Raw genomic sequence first — 23,989 nt, forward strand, 5'->3', positions numbered from 1 at the left:
TACGACAAACATACCCTTTCCCCATCTTGGAAAGAAGAGAGGTGGGGTGGAAATGTGAGACTGAGCATTTTCACCAAAACAGACTGAGCATTTGTATATGTGGACCATTCACTTTATTGCATCCAACCACACTTTCCAGATTAGAAGTAAATTCAGTCAGTGGGGTTTTTTTCTCCCCTTACTAACCAGTTTGGAGGGTGGACACTCGTGATGAAGATCAGATCAGCCAGGGAGAATAAATACACCAAAGTGCCCGTGGAGTCTGAGGAGCATGAATGAGTCTGTGATCTCAGCAACCCCTCCCCACCAGCTCCTCTTGTGACCATGGGTCGCAGAGGCAAGAGTGGGGCCTGGAGGGGGAGGATGGAAGTCTTCCTGCAACTCCACTGCTGCTTTGAGACCACCACTCCCCACTCCTCGACTTGAAGAGTCACCTGTGAGGATCATCCCAATTCTCGACTCTGTCATCTATTCAACAGTCCTGATGATTCTTAGGAATTTTTGGAACCTGCATCCTGGTCTTTTTGGTTTGGGGAACAGAAAATTACATACCTTGCAAGCACACAGCACTCTGCTTCTACTACCCTGCATCTTTGATTCCTTTCCAGCCAAGCTTCTCGGAAGTGTAGGCTCCAGGAGCATCCTTATCTGGTTACCTCTCGATTCCTCCTCCATGTGCCCCATCCACGGGGCATCCCCTTGCTAACATCTCCCAAGAGCTCCATGTGCCAAACCGTAGTACCCGGTGCTGTACTGGCCACAGAGACATTCCATTTTTAAAAACGCTTTCCTGTGTCAGAGTCTGTGACAGCAGCTCATCCTGGCTTTCCTCCTACCTCTCGGTCCATTACTTCTAAGTCTCGCTGTCTGTCCATTTACTTTGATCCCCTCCTAAATCTTGGTTTTCTTTTCCTCTGGTTTCCAACCTCTGCCCCATGCTCTTCCATTCTACACATGATCTTTGGGTGACCACATCACCCCCCAGAGCTTTTACCCATCTGACTTGTTTTCATCTGTATCCCCCTGTACGCTGATGGCTTTGCCCATCACCAAGTCTACCTAAGAAATCTCAGCTGGGCCCCAGAGTCCGCACAGGCCGAGACCTATGGGACATCTGCACTCAGACCTCCCACAAGCCCTGCAAATCTGCTGCTGGCCCCAAACCAATGTTCCCCATCTCATGGATGGGCACTGCCATCTACCCAATTCCTTAAACCAAAATCCCGGGGATGCTGCTGGGTGTGATCTCCACCGCGCCATGACTCCCCTGGACCTGCTTTGGAAAAGGCTAACCCGTGATCTTCATGTTGCCACAGATGTGGATCGTTTCCTCTGTGAGGCCTCGTTCTTGGCAGACACACTCTGAGCGGGTCCTGAGCACAGGCCTACGCCCTGTTTTGGATCTCCGAGGAGAACCTGGGCACTGTAACACGCCTAATAGATTGAAACCCTTGTCTTTAGCAAGACGATGAGTCAGGACATAGCAGTGTAAGCCCATCATTTGGGAATGTGCAGATAAATATCCAGAAGAGATCCCTGAAAGAGAACGTTTGTGCAGGTGGGTGTTCATGGGTGTGCATGAAACAAGGGATTGCTCAGTTGTGCTTTTCACAATAAACATCCTGGTCCTATTTGGTCTTTACCTGAACACGGGAGTTAATTTGATAACATAAGTTATACTAAAAAGTTTAAAAATGCAACTCAGCACACTCAGCAGATAAGCCGACAGCTGATCCTTCTGCATCAACGGCTACAATTCTCAGTCACCTTTAATTTTCAAAGAACTATTCTCATCTGTCACATGAAGTTAGCTCCACAATGTTTCAGAAATGTTTTCAAGTAACTAAGCACAAGGGATCCTGACAAGAACTAAAAAGTACTAAGCTTCATTAGCAAAAGCAGGATTTTAACTGTAAAGTTTTGGATTCAGGAACATGGAGCACAGCAAGTACGAGGTCAGTTTTACAACAAGCGTTGGACACGTTGTCCCTTTCCTCAGCCTAAGATATCTGCGAAGCATAGTGGGTCATGGTGAAAACCCGCTTTCCTTGTAGAGAGGAGTCTCAAATTTCAAATCTAAAATGATTTCCTCCTGTAAGGATGGTTCTGTTTCCACAGCTGCAATCTCGGCTTTCATAAGAGAAGTTTTCAGATAATGCTCATGCTGGGGCCACATTCCAGACCTACTACTTAAGACTCTCTGGGGGATGTCCTGCTTTTAAAGCCTCTCCAGGGGAGATCTGATGCACAGCTTAGGTTGAGAAGCATAATTGCATGATGCTTCACCTGTCCTGGTTTTAAATAGAATCTTGAGCTTCAGAACCATGTTTGTTACTAATGAAATTTTCAAAAAATTTTATAATGTGTCTTCTGAGATCTGTTTTCTTTTAATGTTTGTTTATTTATTTATTTGGCTGCGTCGGGTCTTAGTTGCGGCACGTGGGATCTTCGTTGCCGCACACGGGATCTTTTGTTGCGGCGTGCGGGCTCTTTGTTGTGGCGCGCCGGCTTAGTTGTCCTGCGGCATGTGGGATCTTAGTTCCCCGACCAGGGATCGAACCCACGTCCCCTGCACTGGAAGGCGGATTCTTAACCACCGGACCACCACGGACGTCCCCTGAGAGCTATTTTTGACATATTTATTTCACAGCCATATTTAGAACAATTTCAATGACTCGGTTGTGTGTCATGCCCCCAAGTCCCCTTCCTTATCTGACACTCAGGCAGGTGGAGGGGAGGGAACGGACCTCAGTCCTGGGGGCAGGAGGAGGCTGGATGGGGTTCCGTTGTCTTGGTTACCACTCTGCTGAGCATCCCCCCTGGGTTGCTGAGCTCAGGCAGGGGGCCTCATGCCCAGGCTACAGGTATTCCTGTGACCAGAAGTTGGAGCTAAGGGCTGAGATCCAGGTATAGGAGCTAAGGGCTGAGATATTGAGGTATAATATACACACCACAAATCACACCCATTTAACGCACCCAATGCAGTGACTTTTAGTAAATTTACGCAGTTGTGCAACCCTCACCATAATCCAGTTGTGGCACATTGCCAGAACCACAAAGAGATTCCGTGTACCCATCAGCCGTCAATCCCCAATAGCACCTCCAGGCCCAGGCATCCTCTAATCTAATTTCTCTCTCTGTAGGTTTGCCCTTTCTGAGCATTTCATATAAACTGACTCCTGCAGGAAGGGGCCTATTGTGTCTGAGTTCTTTCACTTAAGCATAATGCTTTGGAGGCTCACCCATGCTGTAGCAGAAAGCAGAAGTTCATGTTTTGCACGCTGCACAGGCTAGAACCTTCAGTCAATGTGGGATAGAAGTGGCTGAAGCAGACATCCTTGCCTTGGCCTGGATCTCAAGAGGAAAGCATTCATTCTAACACTAGTAAATATGACAGGACGAGAGCTGGATGTTTCTCGGGGATGTCCTTCAGCACAGTGAGGACGATCCCCTGTATCTCGAGTTGGTTGACCGTTTTTTTTTTTTTTATCATGAATGGGTCTTGAATTGTGTCAAATGCTTTTTCTTTGTCTACCAAGGTGACAGGTGGTTTCTGTCCTTCATTATATTAACATGGTGCTTGCCTTAACTGAAGTTGAATGTTAAACCAATATTGCAATCCTGGGATAAATCCTGCATATAGCCCTTTGCAAATGTTGCTGGATTTGGTTTGCTAATATTTTGTTGAGGATGTATGTATCACTATTCATGATAGATATTGGTCTATAGCTTTCTTGTGACGTCAAGTCTGGCTTTGGTAGTGGGGTAATACTGTTCTCACAGGATGAGTTAGGAAATGCTCCCTCCTCCCTCCTGTCTATTCAGGAAGAGTCTGTGAAGGATGGATATTATTTCTTCTTTAAACATTTGATAGAATTCACCAGTGAAACCAGGAGGCCCAGGGCTTCCCTTTGTGGGAAGGATTTTAAATGAATGATTCGATATCTTTACTTGCTATAGGTACATTCCAATTTGTTATTTGGCCATTGCGGTTTGTTTTTTCTTTTTTAAAATAGATCTTTATTGGAGTATAATTGCTTCACTATACTGTGTTAGTTTCTGTTGTACACCAAAGTGAATCAGCCATATGCATACATATGTCCCCATATCCCCTCCCTCTTGAAGCCTCCCTCCCACCCTCCCTATCCCACCCCTCTAGGTCATCGCAAAGCACCGGCCATTGCGTTTTAAGCCAACTCCCATCCAATATTTTCTGGCCTCTTGGTGCCTGTGGCTCGGTCTCTGGCCTAGAATTTGACATGCTGGACATGTCTGGACATCACAGGATTCTGGCTCCTACTCTGTAACTTGGGAGAGTATGCTGTCTCAGATGGGACCCCCAGACCACCTACACCCAATACACAGGTTGGGGATACAGACTTTGAGGTGGGGATGGGGTGGCGCTGCTGATTCCCTCATTTACACCCGCCCATCCATCCTCCAGGTGCCCTCATGCAGGCTGTGGGTAATTCTGCACTTGGGACTGGCCTCGGCAAGTACCCAGCATACCCTGCTCCGCTCCCCCCACCCCTGCCGCCATGTCCACTTCATCCCACCCTGATCCTTGTCACTCCTCTCGTCTCCTAGCAACCCAGCCTCACAGGGGATCAATGATGCACTTGCTACCACATCTATGGGTGTCAGATCTCTGTCTGATTAATGACTCAACTCCCAAGGGCAGGGACTGGCTCTGCAATTCCTCCTCACCTCCCCGTCTCAACAGCCAGCCTGGCGTGGAGTGGGGGGATGTAACGGATACAGTGAAGACCTTCATGATTGGCTAAATGGTTGATTGTGGTTGGCAGGATTGACCTGGGTTGGCTGCTGGAGTGAGCCCATGACATCACCACCCTGGTGAACTCGTGCCAGGTGGGGATGGTTATCCCCGCCCCAGTGCATTGTGGGCAGGATCAATGATGTATCTTACCCAGACTTGGTGCCACCAGCTGTGAACGGACACTGAAGTCACCAGCTCTTCCCACTTCTCCCCAGCCTTTACGGAGAGAACAGTTGGGGATGCTTAAGAGTGTGGGCTCTGACAGAAATAAACCCCTATGACAAAGGAGCCAAGAATATACATTAGGGAAAAGGCTGCCTCTTCAATAAATGGTTCTGGGAAAACTGGACCACTTTCTTACACAACATACAAAAATAAACAAAAAATGGATTAAAGCCTAAATTGTAAGACCTTAAACCATAAAACTCCTAGAAGAAAACATAGCCAAGTATGCTCTTTGACACTGGTCTTAGCAATAATTTTTGGGATATGTCTCCTCAGGCAAGGGAAGCAAAAGCAAAAATGGACAAACGGGAGTACATCAAACTAAAAAGCTTTTCCACAGCAGGGGAAACCGGCAACAAAACAAAAAGGCAACCTGCTGAATGGGAGAAGATATTAGCAAGTGATATATCCGAAAAGAGGTAGATAGCCAAAACATCTAAAGGGCTCACAGAACTCATTATCAAAACAAAACAAAAAACAAACCAAGAGCCCGATTAAAAAGTGGGGCAAAACACTGAATAGACATTTTTCCAAAGAAGATAATACAGATGGCCAACAGGCATATGAAAAGATGCTCAACATCACTAATCATCAGGGATTGCAAAATCAAGACCACAGTGAGGTGCTTCCTCATACCTGTCAAGTGGCTATTATCAAAAAGACAATAACAAGTAAGCAATGTGGGCGAGGATGTGGAGAAAAGGAAACCCTCATGCACTGTTGGTGGGAATGTAAATTGGTGCAACCACTATGGAAACAGTGAGGGTTTCCTAAAAAACCTAAAACTAGAACTACCATATGATCCAGCAATTCCACTTCTTTTTTTTTTTTTTTTTTTTTTTCGGTACGCGGGCCTCTCACTGTTGTGGCCTCTCCCGTTGTGGAGCACAGGCTCCGGATGCGCAGGCTCAGCGGCCATGGCTCATGGGCCGAGCCGCTCCGCGGCATGTGGGATCTTGCCGGACCGGGGCACGAACCCGTGTCCCCTGCATCGGCAGGCGGACTCTCAACCACTGCGCCACCAGGGAAGCCCCAATTCCACTTCTTGGTATTTATCTGAAGAAAACAAAAAACACTAATCACAAAAGCTGTATGTACCCCTCTGTTCACTGCAGCATTATTCACCCTAGCCAAGATATGGAAGTGCCCATTGATAGATGGATCGATAAAAAAGAAGTGGTATACATATACACAACGGAATATTACTCAGCAATAAAAAAGAATGAAATCTTGCCATTTTCGACAACATGGATGGACCTAGAGGGTGTTATGCTAACTGAAATAAGGCAGACAGAGAAATACAAATACCACACGGTTTTATTTGTATGTGGAACCTCAAAAACAAAACAAGTGAGCACAGGGAACAAAACAGAAACAGAGTTAGAGACACAGAGAACAAACTGGTGGTTGCCAGAGGGGGAGCGGGTGGGGAGTTGTGTAAAATAGGTGAAGGGATTAGGAGGTACACACTTCCAGTTATAAAATAAATAAGTCACGGGGATGAAATGTACATACACGGAATATAGTCAATAATATTGTAATAAGCCTGTACGGTGACAGATGGTAACCAAACTTATCGTGTTATTCATTTCCTAATGTTTAAAAGTGTGGAATCACTTTGTTGTGCGCCTGAAACTAATGTAATATGGTATGTCGGATTTAATTAAAAAAATAAAGAGTGTGGGCTCTGAATCGAGTATGCCTAGGTTTGTGGGTCACTCCTCCTCTGACGGCCTGTGTGACTCTGAGCAGCTCCCCTAGCTTCTCTGTAGTCTCTGCTTTCCCACCTCATCAACTAGGATTATTTTACATTGAGCCTGCTATCACAGTTGAGGCATCTTGGGCACAGAGAGGTTAGGTCAGCTACCCCAAGTCATTCAGGTAATACGTGTTTGAGCCCCAAAGGCAAGGAATACTCAACAAGTCCAAACTGAACCCATCCACAACCCCTCCCCACATAGCTGCACCTCCTCTACTGTTGCCTAACTCAGGGCAAGGCAGCCTTCTCCCCAGCTGCTTAGGCCAGAGATCCTTAAGGCCATCCTTGCCTGCTGCCTCTCTCTCACCACCCTCTCAGTCATCAAGCCCCACCTTTCTGCCTCCTAAGTCTTTCTAAGCAAGATCCTGACACTTCTCTCCATCGGCACAGTGAGTTCCACGTCACCCTCATCTCTCTCCTTGACCACCACCAGCAATCCTGATGTTTTCCAACGCATTGTCTATCCTACTGCCTGAGGAAGCTTTCTTAAGTCCTAACCTGGGCATGACAGCCCTGCTCAAAACTCTGCAGGGGCTGCCCGCTGCTCTTAGGATAATGTCCAGCCTCCTGGACTAAGCACAGCAGGCCTTGCCTGCCCCCAAACGTCTGATCGTCACCAGACCCCCTCCTTCCGCTCCAAGCCCCACTTGATATTCCAGCGCACCCAGACCTCTTTCTGTTCATCAGATGGCTGGTGTGCTCACACTCGTCCTCCCTCGCCCCCCCTGCCCGCCCCGCTCCCGGCCCCCACCACCCACAGATTTCACAACCTCACACGTGCTGTTCCCTCCATCTTACATGCCCTTCCTCCCTCCTCATCTGTCTGATTCCTTCTTAGGTTCAGCTGTCAGGCTGGGTAGAGCAATTTCCATTTTTCCTGAGGAGTACCTGGATGAAAAGTCACAGTTACCAGATTTGATATTTTTACCGAATGGAAGGTGATGGAGATTTCATTATGAATTCCCCACACGGACACACGTTTTACTGTGGTTCACAGTGAGCTGATTTGAAATGCAATCTGATGGCTGAGTTTTTCTGGGAAAGGCTTCCTTGCTAAGAACAGGATACAGACAGAAAAGCTCTCTCGCCTTATGTTATACGGGCCCACTGTTGCCTTTGAATATGACCTTTGGAATTTGGCCACAGTTTTGGAAGCATAGAGGGATCCAGGGTGACCACCTGCTTCACAGTGAGGAGGGATAAGCTGAACAATGGGGAAAAAAATCTGTCACTTTATGGTATCTGTGACCCAGTAAATTGAACAGGCTTTGAACTGCCCTACCCATGGACTTTGTTTTGATGAGATTTTCACTATAGTTTATAGTCTGAGTTTCTGTTAGGACAGGAGAAAGTATATTAACGGGTCCTCCCCATGCAAGGCTGTGATTTACTAGTCCCCTGTGATCATCAGGGAGGCAAGGATCAGCTGCGCACTCAGTATGGGGACCCTCTTAGGGAATCTGACAGCACCTTCCTGCAACTCCTTAGGTGTCCCCACTGCTGGTTCTGCCTGCTACAGACTCAACTGTGAGGACTGACTTCATTCAGTACAACTCCTCTGAGCAGAGCACACCTAAGTATGAAATGAAGTGTGTGCCTTTGATATGTAAAGACAATTAAAAAGATGGAAATGGCACCAGTTCCACCGCCACTACCCCAACCCCCACCCCAGCCAGAGGATGGAGTAGATGCCCAGAGGCCCCCGGCATGCTTGCCTCCACACTGATGTGTCCCTAACACAGGGCGCAGTGTAAAATGGTTCACCCGGAGCCTAGTTACTGAGCTAATGGGAGCCGGGCATATGCGGTTTTATTCCCCATAGATCCAGAGAAGTATCAACCCCCGCCTTCCATAGACGAGGAAACAAGCTCAAAGAGGTTAGGTCGCTGATGCAGTAAAGGCTGGATCTGGCAGTCAAGCCCTAGTTCTGCCCGACTGCAAAGCCCGTCTTCTTTGCGGTCACGACAACCCACTTGGCTTGTGATTCAGGTGCCGAGATGCAGATGTTGTTCCGTGACAGGAAAGTCATCATTGTCCCAATACCATGTCCACCTGTGAAATGCAGGAACCCAGTAGGGCAAAGCCACCCTGAAAGGTTCTAAGACGCTCTCTGTGTTTGCCTTCGCAGGAGCTGCCTTGCAGCCAAGAAACTGGAGTCCACCGGCGCAAAAGGATTGCCTCAGAGCCAACGGCCGGGCAGGACTTCAGCCTCCCCTGTGTGTGTGGGGGGCACTCTGCCATATCAGAGAGGCTTTGCAATCAACCCTCCCCCAGTTATATCTCCACCAGTCTCACTCTATTTATCAGATGGAAGGAACTGAGAGGCAAGCAGAGGCAGAGGAAGTGTTTGTAGTGGCTGCATGACAGCTCTGGAGCTGACCCAGCTGCCATGGTGGTCTGGAGCCAACAGACTGAGAATGGAAATCTGGCTCCACCCATGTTCATGTCTCTGCTCTTCAGCTTGTGTCTGTAAACTGTGGATGATCGAAGTGCCACCTGAAGAACCTCCCCACCCGAGAAGTGTGTCCTGACCAAACACCCACACACCACACACCCCCGACCCCGCACACTATGGCAGGGGGTCAGAGGCTCTCTTCTGTGTTCCTAGGGTTCTATGATTTAAATCCTGCCATGGGTTTTCTCACACAACAGGGGGCAGTCATCTGCTTGCAGGTTGCAGCCCCCATCATCCCTGCATCCCCAAACTGGCCCCAGTAGCGGAGACCTAGTGTCTGGTCGGTGCTTCGAACTTGTTTCCTCAGTGAATGAAGGACCTCGACTCAAATGTACTTGGTCAATAAAGGGTAGCTCTTCTTGGACCAGTTATTTCTGCGTTAAAAATGACACAGGAGAATGGAGTAAACAGGGCATATCTCGAGTCAGATTCTCTTCCCTTTGGTGGGGGGAGGAGCATTGCATCTTTCATACGATCCCTAATTCCGGAAACTCCTAACCAAAGAGGCTGCAACGTTCATTACACACGTGTGGGTCACTCTGTTGCCCCATCAGCCACAGTTCTGGCCTCACAGTGGAACTTGGGTCAAGATCCTTAAAGCACCGGTCAGTTCACTGAATGTTTCCCAAGTACCAAGTGGCTGGTGCCCAGTGTAGGCCCCGCAACTACGTGTCCAATCGATGGACTGTTGAATGAACGCAGGCTGCTAGTGGAGTCTGTGATGCTGTGCCCAGAGCACAGGTGGCCATGGAGTCAGGGACCTGAGCTCAGTTAGGAAGGCCATGTCAAGTCCAGGTGAGGCCATCAGTCTCACTCGGAGCTGCCCCTCACGCGGTCCTCCTAGTTCCTTGCTTGCTCCACCTCGACTCTCTCTGCTCTTCCCCCACGTCCTGCCTCTCACTCCTTCTAAGGCCTGGCACAGGCTTGTCATTCAGTATCTATGATCCCTCCTTGTCCTTGTCAGTCAGCTGACTGAGCAGATACCCAGCTGACCATTTTTTTGTTTGTTTTTTTATGTATCCCCAGACATCCAGCACAGTGCCTTGACCATAGTTGGAGCTTGGTGAACGATTCAATGAATAAAGTCACTGTTTGTCACACACACACACCCATCAGACTTATCCGGATCAGTGCACAGTGTCTGGGCAGCCACCCTGACCTGGATTAGGACATAAGGAGCACTGGTAGTTTTGCTAGAGGGCAACTTTGAGCTTCCCTCAGGTGCCACAGCACCACTCTCAGCAGGGCTAAGAAGCTGTCTGTGTCTGTTAGGGGTAAAGACTGAGACTTCCTGCCTTCAGACACTCAGCGCCCCCTGGTTAGGGTTGATGGCGGTTCCTCAGAACGCTCATCACTAAAGTGCCGTGACGCCCTCCCAGAGCTCAGACCAGGGAGCCTTCTCCCAACAATAATGGAGTACCCTACCCTGTTACAGAAATGGGAATTATAGCTGTTTACCCCTCTTAATGTGGTTCCTCCCCTTTGCATTCACGTCCACATTTCTTCCTTGAGTCACCCAATCCAACTCTGCTAATTCCCAACGGGTTACTGCACCAAGCTGCACCTGCATCTCACTTGCTGTGCATGGCTCTATCTGGGAGGGTCGGATCTACCTACTGAGCTACGCATTTTCTGTCTCCCTTCCCTTCTGAATCTGGAGGCTCCCAGGCACCAAGAAAAGTGCTCCAGTTGGCCCACAAAAGGGGCGGTGCTGCAGGGGAGGCTGCAACTCTCATCCACAGCCTGGGTCAAAGCAGGACTGCGTTACAAGCGCCACACGCTGCCCCACTGTGCCACGGGAGCCAAAAGAGCAAAGGTCTAAGAAGTCCTAATACAGACACTTATGTGGATAGAACACCAGTCTCTTCCTAGGGACCTGTGAGTTGTTGTTTGGTTTGGGCTTATATCGTCCGTGGCCTTTTTCACAACGCTTGCAGACTTAGCTAACCTTCCATCAGGACCTCTCTGCTCCCCCCACGCCCCACACCCCCCACTGTACCAAAGATCATACTCCTCACTTAAGTGTGCTGACTGGGTTTTCACTTGGCAAGGATACCAAAACAATTTTTTTTCATCCTGAAACGTCAAGATACCTAAGAGAACAGGTCTTCAGAAAAACTAGTTTCAAATTATAATAGAAAAACTGGCTACGTAACAATGAAGATACAGCACATTAAAAGGTTATTTGGGGGCTTCCCTGGTGGTGCAGTGGTTGAGAGTCCGCCTGCCGATGCAGGGGACACGGGTTCGTGCCCCAGTCCGGGAAGATCCCACATGCCGTGGAGCGGCTAGGCCCATAAGCCATGGCCACTGAGCCTGCGCCTCCGGAGCCTGTGCTCCGCAACGGGAGAGGCCACAACAGTGAGAGGCCCGTGTACCGCCAAAAAAAAAAAAAAGGTTATTTGGGCATTATCTAGAATTTCACACTCAAGAGAAAAACACTTAATATGTAGTCTACTGCCTTCCAGGTTTTTTCTCTGCATTTTTAAAGATTAGGAGATGGGGGGAGGTAATGTCTTCATACTTTTGTGTCTGTTGTTCTGTTTATCATTATAGTATGGTTATGCTACTTCCCATAATGATGAGGATGAGGATGCTGATACTGATGTCGGTAGAAGCAAAGACATGTATAGAGCTTGATATGGACCAGGAACTGTTCTCTGTGACGTGTGCATATTGACACGACACCCCGTGGTCTTTCATGCACTTAGGAGACATCATGCTCAATCCATACACAGATCCATGGTAATCTGATTCATGCCGATGGACATGTTCACTTGCCTTTTGATCCAGAGGACACTGGACACTGCAGTGTATTCCAGATTTGGGGGTCAGATACCACACCTCTCTGTTTCTTTCAGGCCTGCGTAGCAATCTGACTCACTTCTTGCCGGCCAGGTGACTTTGGGCAAGTTCCTTCACCCGTTAACCTCTACGTGTCTCAAGCTTCCTCATCTGCAAAAAGGGATGATAACATTAAAAATGCTTACCTCATAATGTTGCTGTGAGTACTCAGAGACCTTATTACACTTATACATATAGAGAGTTAAACACAGTCCAGAAGGGTGAGCTTTTATTCTTGTGTCTCTTCACTTCGGTTTCTGCTTGTACCCATATCTCTCTCCCTGCCCCCGTTGCTTTCTCCTCAACCACTCCCGCTCCACTCTCTCTCCCCTTTGCCCCCCTCCTCAGACTCTCCATCCAAAAACACTGTTTACCATCTCCTCAGGATGTAACTCAGAAAATATTCACACCATCACCCTTTGGTTAAAAAAACGTGAATATTAGTGGAAGAAATAAGAAACACCATAAAACCGGCAATGTGAAAACTACACAAGAAATAAAGTCCTACTGATGAAAGTTTGAGTATTAATACTTTTGTATCTTCATAAGATTCAGATATTCAGAATTTGATACAGGAGAATTAGGCTTCATAAAAATAATGCCCCCCCCCCCAAAAAAGGGCTATATGATGAGGTCCTTGGGCCTTTAAATTTCCCTCTGGAATGTTTTTTAAAATGTATATACTCATGTTCTACTACAATCGTCCAGTGATCACTTACTTTCCCATCATTATACAAATCATACGAAGAGGTCATTAGACTTCTAATTTCCTAGAGAATAGGCACTAAACTTTTCCATACGAGCCCCTGATGAAACCCCAGCATTGTATTTAGGCTTCACAATATCCCCATAAGGAGAGTTAAATACTCATTATGCTAATATACACACACACACACACACACACACACATACCCACACCCATGCCCCATACATTCAGTTCTTGAGTCCCTGAGAGGCTGAAGTGATAGTGCAAAGTCCATGTGGTGAGTCAAAGGTGGTCTTGACATTGTTTCTCTGGAACACTCTCCAGGGAAATGTGGGAACGGTAACACTATTAACAGCAGTAATGACAACAGCTAGAATTCACCAGGAACTTGTCACATGCTGAGCACTGTCCTGACAACTTCCCATGTCTTAACATGGTCAGTGCTCTAAACTGCCCCCAAGAAGTAGTTACATTTACTCCTAACTAGTGTTTCCATGTTACTAATGGAGGAATTGAGGCACAGAGATGCTAAGTAGCCCGCTCAGTGTCACCCAGCAGTAAGGGGTGGAGCCACAGGTCTGTGGAGGCATTGTGGAAAACTCAAGTGTGGTCTGTATTTATTCAGTCAAGGGCAAGATCCAATGGCTACTGCAAAATATGTAGAAAAACAGCTAACACATAACACAAATTGACCTTACAGCATGGAACTGCACACTAAATAGAAATCTGGTTTCTTCAGAAATCTTTTAGATGGAGGCTTGACAGGATTGGAATCAGGATGTTTTGTGGAAACAATGATCTGAGAGCCTCCTTAGAACAGCAGACAGCATGTCAGTCTCCTAGCCTGAAGGTCTTGGGTTTGTGCATCAGAGAAGGCAGCAAACCTCTGTCACCTCCACATGCTCCCGATGGAGAGAGAAACCTGCCAGTAGCGAAAATAAGACCGTTCGTTCCTCTGCTCTGGTAGTACCCAGACAAATTGTCCATGTCAATCAGAACTGAGGAATTATAAAAAAAAAAAAACAACACAAAAATGCAGATTCCATGATCCGCACTCAGTGAATCTCATTTAGTGTGGCTACAACGGTGCCCTAGAATCTTTGATTTTTCACTCTGCCTGGGAAACTCTCAGGAACTTTAATAAACTCCTTTGGTAGCGAGACTGTCTCCAACGTACTGACTCTTCCCAGGACAAACACACAGTTGGGAAGACCAACCTGAGAGCACAGGAGAGAGAACGTAAAGGACACAGCGTGAGAGTCAAACCAAGGGCAGGGCAGCGGATCTTCTGAGAAGACACCACCACCCCACTGGCCTGTCTCTCTGAGGCTTCAGTTTATCTCAGATCCATTCTCTTCATGGCCAGTGGATGGAGGTGGTGAGAGGAGATGACCTTTGAGATGCCACATGGCCTGGGCTTTTCTCGGGGGCCGTGGGACACAGACGATATGAGGTTATATGATCTATTCTCCCCACCTCCAGTCAGCCTCTGCTTCTCTCTTGCACCCTCACTCCCTCCATGCCACACAAGCCCAGAGCAACCAGAATTTAGGAAAAATGTCTTCCCTTCACCGATCAGACACCTGCCCCTGACCTGAGGAGATCTTCTCCCCTCTTCTCCTCTCAGCTGTCCTCCTCTGATCTGATCTGCCGTGCCGAAGCAGACAGCCTTCCCTAGTAGCTTAAAGCCCTCGCCTGGCCCGTGACTCTGGTAACGCAGCCTGGAGAGGGCTCGTTCTCTCTGAGAAGGACCCCAGACCCGGGAGCCAAGAGCCACGACGACCACAGAACCGTCCTAAACACTGATGCCCACGGCCGTGATTGACCTTGGAAACGAAGCCTTACCTCACACCCCGTCTGTCCCTGAACCATTATCTTGTCACAGAAAGCAAGACAGACGAGGAAGGTGCCTGGAATCCTTCCTGGGGAGTCCTGTGTCCTACTCCATGCTGCCATGCTATTTCCCCAGACCAAACCCTGACGTGGACCATATCATTCCTATCCTTTTGATGGGAATAAGAGGTCTGGGGATACCTTCACAAAATCCTATTCTCGTGGTTGATAACCAGTATGTTATGTGGTTTACTACCACAATGGTGCATCTGGTAAGTAGGTGGAAGCTGACAGGAAGTTTCAGAGGGTAGGTCTGGGTGCTGAAATGATTGGGAGGAGCTACCGGCATCTGTGGGCTGAGGGTTACAGGGAGGCAAACACTTTTAAGCAGAGAGTTAAATAAAGTGGATTTTCCATGATTGTAATTTACCCGTGAATTAAGGGAAGCCTGAATGTTGCTTTCTCTGGAAACTTACAAAGAATCCTTGAGTGTTTTAGAGAACACATACTGAAGGCAATTCTCTTACTGGCCTTGAGCTTGATGCAACACACCAGTGTCGCTTGGTAGCTGAGGTTGTACACGCCTACAGGAATGAGGGGAATCCAGCTGTACTGACTAGATGGATCTTCAGGATATGCTGTTAGTGGATGGGAAAAATTACGTGGGAAATGCTCATAGTGTGATCTGCCATGGGTTGCTGAACAAAGCCAGATAAGCCCATTGTCTTTGAGGCACCGAGGTTTTGCTTCCACGTCTGTCTCCCTCACCAGACTTTTAACTCCTTCTCAGAAGGCTGGAAACACATCCCGTTCATCCTGGTGTCCTCAGGGCAGAGGACCTGAGACACGGTAGAAAGTCAGTCCACACTTGTGGAGCTGACGTAACGGGTGAAGGACTGGACCCAGTGTCTTAATGACGAGCGAGAAGGATGTCAGTCTGCAGAGGGAGGGAGGGGAATGCCACAGGTCTTAGGACCCAGGCAGCGCAGTGACACCAGCCTACACTGCAGTACTGATGTCAGTTACATCCCTTAGGGTTCCAGGACTCAGCCATTTAAATACAGGTGTCATTAACCATGAAGGTCTAACTTAGAAAGCCAGGAACCTTACGGCTTAGTTTTTTGTATGAACCTTTTGTAGCTGAGGCACCTGAGGCACCAATTCAGGCACAGCATACTCTGGTCACTACTCGTCCAGGCTGAGGCTGCGTCGGGATATTCAGGGCTCACACACAAGAAGGGTAATTCCGAGGCATACATGTATTCCTAGAAACAAAGGGTTCACAACTGCTAGGTTGCCCCGAGCAGGACATACATCAGGCAGGCAGGACAGCTCCCTGGGGCCCCAGTGTGGCCTCCCACCCAGGGACCTGCCCCCCTAGGACTCCCTGTCCAGTTTGAATAATCCATCTGAGGCCTTAGTTTCAGAGGCACTGCCTGGAGGCAGCCCGTTCCAAGCAGTTCTGTCTGTCCGGGACCCCAGCGCATCCTCTTTCCGAGGGTGGCTGACACCTGGAGGTGCTCTGCATGCACCATCCAGGGGCTGGGGCCACTCCTGCGGTCCCACAGTCAGAGCTCCCTCAGGTGTGACTGGAGCCTCAGCAGACAGTTTGCATTCAAAGTGCTCACTGGATTGGGATTGACATATATACACTAATATGTATAAAATAGATAACTAATAAGAACCTGCTGTATAAAAAAATAAATAAAGTAAAATTCAAAAAGAAAAAAAAAAGTGCTCACAGCAGCTTGGAAGGCTGCATGGGGAGTATTCCTTTAGGAAACATAGAAAATTCCCAGGAACAGACAAGATCATTAATGCCCTCGCTCCCTCTCTACACTTCCCCCACCAGGTGCCAGGGGTGGTGTGTTCTCCATTGTTATACAATCACTGTGTACAATCCTGAAATCAAAACTTTACATTTCGGGGCTTCCCTGGTGGCGCAGTGGTTGGGAGTCCGCCTGCCGATGCAGGGGACGCGGGTTCGTGCCCCGCTCCGGGAGGATCCCACATGCCGCGGAGCGGCTGGGCCCATGGGCCATGGCCGCTGAGCCTGCGCGTCCGGAGCCTGTGCTCCGCAACGGGAGAGGCCACAACAGTGAGAGGTCTGCGTACCGCAAAAAAAACACAAAAACAAACAACAAAACTTACATTTCTTTAATTATCCCCTAATGTCCCCCTAATCTTTTGTATGGAAGGGCTGTAGGCAAGAGTACTTTCATAGCAAAACGTGTTTTATAATCTAACTGTAAAGACATTACGTTTAGCAACTGGCCAGGACAAAATCGTGAATTTTTAAAAATTTTCAAAATGGGTTGACACAGCCTCCTGTCCTTTTGTCTGTCTCACTGATCCCGTGAGGAGGCTGGAAAAGCTCATTCTCTTGCACTGAAGAGTCATATGCCTAACGTCTCGTCTCAGTTCTCTCAAAGATCCAGATGCAACAGCCACAACGTACAAAGCCATTTTTAAAATTCCCCCTTTTCCCTCTCCCAGGGACGCTTTACTCAAACGCCTAGCAGTAAACTGACACTCACCAGGGTACCGCACAGCGGCCGGGGAGCTCGGGCGCGAGTGCTGGGAGGGGCTGCTGCTGCAGCAGCAGCAGCAGCAGCAGCAGCAGCAGCAGCAGCAGCAGCAGCAGCAGCAGCCGCAGCCGCCGCCGCCGCCGCCGCCAAGTTGAAGAAAAGCCTGCAGACCTTTTTCCCCTTCTTGCCTCTAGTTTATCTGAAGCTTTCTCCAGCCCAGAACCTGATTTTACTTGCTTTCTTCCGCTTGTAGGAGAGAGCAAGTCAAACTTTTAACATTTTTTGGCCGACCCAGAGTTCACCTTTTGTAAGGTTTGCATCCTTTCCCCCCAGGCCTGGAGGAAATAACAAACACCAAAGTCAGGAGCTGGCTGCACTCCCCACCCCCACCCCCCGCCACCCCACTCACATCAGGCAGCACAGCAGAAGCAGCCGAGGATGCAGTGCGCTAACTCTCCTGGATCTGGATCTTTTGTTTTCAAATTCTGTAAGTAACACCTATCACAACAGTCAGTGGCTCAGCTGCTGTTTCAGAGCACGGGTACATCCACAGTCAATGAGCACAAAAAGATCGTCATCCCTACTGCTTCATCCTCCCTTTACTCAAACAAGGCTTTCACCGTATTTCAGCGAGTCACAGTCTCGCTAGTGAATCCACAGCTGCCACCACTGTTTCAGATGCCCCAAGACCACCCTTGCTTTTGATGAATTCCTAGGAGGACCCCAAGGACCTAGCACATAGTCATCCTCATGGCTAAGATTTACTGCAGCAAAAGGATACAAAGCCAAATCATCCAGGGGGAGAGGTGCACTGGGCAACATCCGGAGGAAACCAGCGCAAGCTTCCAAGAGTCCTTTCCTAGTAGATAATCACGCAATTTGTCCCTCCGGCAACGGATCATGACAACGCCTGTGAAATGCTGTCCACCAGGGAAGCTCCTGAGAAACCCGGGGCCTAGCACATAACAAGATTTCAGGTTCCCAGGAGGAAAGCAGGTGTTTAGCATAAAACATACTGTTTGGACAGATGGAGGAGTAAACTACACTTCTGAAGGAGGCAACGGTGGGAAACCTCTTGAAATCCAAGTTCTCAGACGCGACGTGAGGGCCAACAAGCCAGCCCTTCTAAGGATTATAGTCTCAGGCCTGCTATGTTAACTCTATTCTGCACAGTACTCAACAGCAAAGCTTCAAAATACATGACCAAGTCAGAACTGGAAGAACTGAAACAAACAAATCTACAAGAACAGCTGGAGACTTCAACAACCTCAGTAATACACAGAACGGAGAGAAAGCAAATTAGAATGCATGGGTGAACCGAATGTTCTCACAGGTATAGAACCCTCCACATAACAATAGCCGAATATACCACATTCTTTTCAAGTGCATATGGAAGTTTCACCAAGGTAGACTATATCCTGGGTCATAAAACAAATATGACCAATTGCAAGATAACTGCAATCATACAAAGAATGTCGTCTGACCAAAAGAGAAAAACCACCGATAAGTAAGCCAAAGTTAGGAGGAGAATCTCCAAACACAAGGAAATTAAATCACATACTTCTAAATAATCCATGGACCAAAGAGCAAGGATCAAGGAAAGTTACAAATTAATTTAAGCAACATGAAAATGAAAAAACAACCTACCAAAATCTGCAGGATGCAGGTACAGCAGTGCTTAGCCGTAAATGTACAGCATCAAATGCTTGTATTAGAAAGAATAAAGAACCCAAATCAATAATGAAAGCTTCCACCTTAAGAAACTAGAAAAAGAAAATCCAAATAAATTCAAAGCAAGCAAATAAGGGAAATAGAGATTGGAACAGTTATCAGAAAAAGAATAGAGTTAATCAACGAAACCCAAAGCTGGTTCTTTCAATAGGTCAATACAAATTCATAAACTTCTACCCAGACAGACAAAAAAAAAAAGGCAAGATAACTAAAGACACAACTTACCAACATCAGGAATGAAATAGGTTACAGATCCCACAGAAATTAAAAGGATTCTATGAATAATTCTACATAATTACTTTTGGCAATTTAGGCGAAATGGAACAAACTATCAAAGCTCAGCCAAAAAGAAACAGATCATCTATTTTTAAAATTGAGTCTGTAGTTGAAAAACTTACAGAAAAGGAATCTCCAGGGCCAGATGGTACCCCTGGAAAATCCTGCCAAACATTTAAGAAGCAATGACAGCAATTCTACGCAATCTCTTCAAGGAAACAGAAGAGAGGGAACACTTGTTGAATTCTTTTTTCAGATTAGCATTACCCTGATACCAAAGTCAAACAAAGACAGTAGTAGCAAATCAAATTCAATATATAAAAAGAATAATACACCATGACCAAGTGAGGTTTATCCCCGAAATGCAAAGCTGGTGCAGCATTAAAACATCAATCAAGCCAGCATAGTAGCATACCAAAGATAAAGAACCACATGATCGTTATCTGTTGATGCAGAAAAAGTATCTGACAAAATTCAACAGTCGTTCATAATGAAAACATTCAGCTAACCAGGAGTAGAAGGGAGCTTTCTTAACCTGACACAGAGCATCTACAAAAATACCCGCCCCTCCATCCTACTTGATGGAGAGAGACTAAATGCTTTCTCCCTAAGATCAGGAACCAGGCCAGGAGGATAGCTATAAGTCAACATTGTACTGGAAGTCCTAGCCACTCCAGTAAGAAAAGAAAAAGAAACAAATGGTTTAGAGATTGGGAAGGAGGAAATCAAACTGCTCCCATCCACCAATGACATGATTATCTACCTAGAAAATCCCATGAAATCTATTAACAAAAACTCCTATAACTAAGAAGTGAGTTTAACAAGGTCGCAGGATACAAGCTCAACACCAAAAAATCAGGCATATTTGCCTGTACTAGCAATGAACAATTAGGAAATTAAAAAAAAAAGACTTGTGCATACCATTTATAATAGCTTCCCCCCAAAATCTAGCGAAACATAAGCAGGATCTGTATGCTCAAAACTACAAAATGCTGAGGAAAAGAAATATAAGAAGACCTAACAAAATGGAGACACATACTGCGTTCATCTGTTGAGAAATTCAATATAATTAGGATGTCAATAGTCCCCAAATAGATCCATCAATTTCATACAATTCCAATCACAAATCCAGGCAAGGATTTTTTTGTACATATAGACTAACTGATGATAAAATTTCTGGGGTAAGGCAAAGGAACTAGAATAGCCAAATAATTTTGAAAAACAAACTTGGAGGACTAACACCAACGTCACAATTTACAATGCAGCTTCAACCAAGATATGTAAGCAACTAAGTGGCCATGGAGGGGATGAATGGATACAGAAAATGTGGTGACATATACAACGGAATATTATTCAGCCACAAAAACGAAGAAAATCCTGCCTTTTGCAACAACACGAATGGACCTGGAAGGCTTTATGCTAAGTGAAGTAAGTGAAAGAAAGACATACTGTATGTTCTACTTATATGTAGACTCTAAAAAAGTCAAACTCACAGAAATAGAGTTTAGAATGGCGGTTGCCAGGGGCTGGGGGAAATATTGGTCAAACGGTACAAACTTCCAGCTACAAGATGAATAAGTTATGGGGATCTAATGTACAGCATGCTGAGTATAAGGAACAAAACTGTATCGTATATTGAAAGCTAAGAGGGTAGATCTGAAATGTTATCACCACGATTTTTAAAAAGGTAATTCTGTGAGGGGATAGAGTGCTAACTAACCTTATTGTGGTAATCGTTTTGCCCTATCTACGTGTATCAAATCATCACACTGTGCACCTTAAACTTACATGCTATATGTCAATAATACCTCAGAGAAGCTGGAAAAGATAAAAGAGTCCCCAGCTTTTCCGGTGGGAGAGCCCTCCAGCTATATTCTGTGTCCCCCTGACATCTCCCCATCATTCCTTAACTTTCCCTTATTACTGACATGACAAGTTGAGCCAGGCTCATTAATCCTTTCTCTCCTCAGCCTGGGAACCCAGCATTTAGCGGAGAATGGTATTCAGAAGCTAGGATCTAGCGGTAGGTGTACTTATTGTCATTGGGATGTTGCTGTTTTCAGGAAGTTTGGAATATATGTGTGAACACAATCACACACACACACACACACACACACACACACACATATATATATTTCTATATCAATCTATCCACATATGCACACATATCTATTGAAAACCAGGAGTTCTCACGGAGACCTTTAATTCCAGTAGAACTCCTCAGAAGTTGTTCCAGTTTACCTCCTTTCCATATTGGAAATTCCCTCTTCCAAAAGTGACAGACGTGGCTCCCACCATCCTTATATATTCACTGAGTTGACAAATCCCAATGCATATAAGCCATCCCTCCTCCACAAAGAGGTCCTCCCCACGTGCTATGCTGAACCATCCCCTGCCCTTGACTTCCACACCTCACTCAAGCCTGAATCCCTGAGCCAGTTAACCACCTCCCCACAGAACCCCCAGGGATATCCTCCTTACCACCTTGGGCTCTGACCTCCCAAATTGGGATGCCCCTACACGCATATACTTGCCTTGCCCGTCAACACCTAATGGCTTTAGGACTGAACTGCTCAGGCACAAAAGAGAAGAGAAGGGAAGGGAAAGAAAGGGTAGGGACAGGGGAAAAGTGAATATATCAGTTAATCAAGGTGAACTGGGCCAAATCCAAGCAATATGATGAAGCCAGTGGGTTTTTTCCTCACTGTCCTCCAGCTTCCCCTTCCTGCCTCTCTCCTTTGCCCAGTTCCTTTCTCATTCTTAAGTCCTGCCCTCCATCAAGAGTAGCAATGTTATGAGGGGCATGATTCCCATTTTATAACTGATCTCCGCTGGCTGGCTGACATTCAGTGTGGACGGTGTCCTCCCTGCAGCTCTTACACTCAGGCCCTCTGTCTCTCATGATGGGCTAGAAAGTTTCACCCCTCTTCAGTAATTTCAGGTGTAAGCAGGAGAGAAGGTGCAGGGCACATCTTGGAGCCTCGGGTCCTTCATCTGTGAAATGGGGATGACCACAGATTGTGGGACAAACACAGAGAGCAGCACCAGACACCTTTCAATGAGTGCTACGTGCTGGACCCAGTGCATCACAGGACTCCTTGATATCCAGGAGCACGCCAAGTAGACTGCCCCGCCGGGACTGTGGCACCTGCTGTTCCTTCTGCCTGGAATGCTCTTCCTTCAGGTAATCCCACGGCGTGCTCCCTCACTTCCTCCAGGTCTCTGCTCATTCGTCATCCTTCAGGGAGACTTTCCCTGATTACCTTGAATAAAATAATAACATCATCTCCACATACCCTTTCCCCTGGTCCAGCCCTATCTTTCTTCATACATAGCACCTGCCACCCTTGATTTACTTATTGACCAACTCTATGAAATGAGACTTTGTCAGTTTTGTCCTGTCACAAACTCCTCGAATAGTACTCACGTACATGGCAGGCGCTCTGAAAACATTTGCTGAACCATAGCTGGGAGCCGGGCCCTTTACACACACTGTTAACATGCACAGGTACCCTCCAAGGTGGGCACTGGCCCCATTTGACTGATTATGATACGTACTGAGACTCCAGGAGACAAGTGACACCCTCAACAACGCACCATCAGCACGTCGGATTCCAGGCTTCGGAATCATACCTGCCGGGTTTCCAACTCCCTCAGTTCCTGGACAGAGACCTCACAGCCAAAATGGTAAGAGATTTTACTACTGACACACAGACCCCAAACAGCTCAGATACTTTACACCTTTAGACAAACCCCTTCCTAAAGCAGCTCAGAGACATCACACCTTGGGACCCAGAATCACAACAGTTCAAAGGCCTCACACGCTGGGGTACAGACGTCTACATAAGGGTTTAACACCCAGTGACTCTAATGCCCAAAAGCTCAGAAAATGCACACCCAGGTCTACAAGGACACAAATCCCTACAGACTTTGTACCATGGCTCACAAAACCCACCCAGATAAAATATCCCATTCACCAAAAACTCCCCAAAATGCTCACAGACGCCAAATGTACTCAAACAGCATCTGGGATGTCAGACGTAGCGGTACACATCTCCAAACTGCACGACACACGTTACTTCCCAGGGAGAGACACCAAAAAAGTTTGGTGACCCCTCCTTGGCCTTAATTATATGAATCTGCGCGACTGACCCTGCGGTGCCACACGCTCCAGACTGAGTGAAGGCTGAACAAGACTGTAAGAGCTCGCGGAAAGACACCACCACCGTCACCCTGCACAGCCAGCGACTGCGCCGAACCTCGCCACCGACCCGGGCAGCTAATCAGCCCCTTACGGATAGTCAGTCTTGGAGTAGTCAAACTCGGAGAAAAATGTACACTCTGAAAATGCCCGCGTGCGCACACGCACACGCACACGCACACGCACACCTTTCACCCTGAGCGTCAACTCGGCGACCACTGTGCCTGTCCCAGAGAGACAGCCAATGGGAACTGGGCAGGCGAGGAGGGAGGGGCAGGAATAGCGGGATTTCCGGCGCCGCTTGACACCCCGGAAGAGTTTATTCCAGCTATCTCGCGGCGACCAATCGCCGCCCAGAACGCTTTCTCGATTTCGACCCCCCCCCCCCGCCCCACACACACATACACGCATCCCGGAGCCAATCTCTTGCTCCGTTGCTCTCCCCACCTGGATGTGACCATGCAGAAACGAAGGGGTGACCCTGGAGTAGATAGAAAAGAAGGCTGCAGGCTGAGAACCCGGTGTCCCCTCGGCCTCGAATGTGCCGGGAAGATGGAGCGGTTACAATGGGGATGGACCCAGCGGCGCCCTGAGTGCCTCCGCTGGGACCCGTGGTCGATGCCCGACGCGGTGTAAGGGGACCCTCAGTGTTGT

At 47.4% G+C, this 23,989-nt stretch overlaps 1 long non-coding RNA gene across 1 annotated transcript; it reads right to left on the reverse strand.

The window, feature by feature from the left end:
- Positions 1 to 6,301: 6,301 nt before the first annotated feature.
- Positions 6,302 to 23,502, reverse strand: LOC137217600 (uncharacterized). Its single transcript, XR_010940147.1, has 2 exons — positions 23,287 to 23,502; positions 6,302 to 12,171 (listed from the first exon to the last, which is right to left on the reverse strand). It is a non-coding gene; the product is annotated as an uncharacterized lncRNA (long non-coding RNA).
- Between the last annotated feature and the right edge of the window lie 487 nt (positions 23,503 to 23,989).

This window comes from Pseudorca crassidens, chromosome X (assembly GCF_039906515.1).
Source record: "Pseudorca crassidens isolate mPseCra1 chromosome X, mPseCra1.hap1, whole genome shotgun sequence".
NCBI lineage: Eukaryota > Metazoa > Chordata > Mammalia > Artiodactyla > Delphinidae > Pseudorca > Pseudorca crassidens.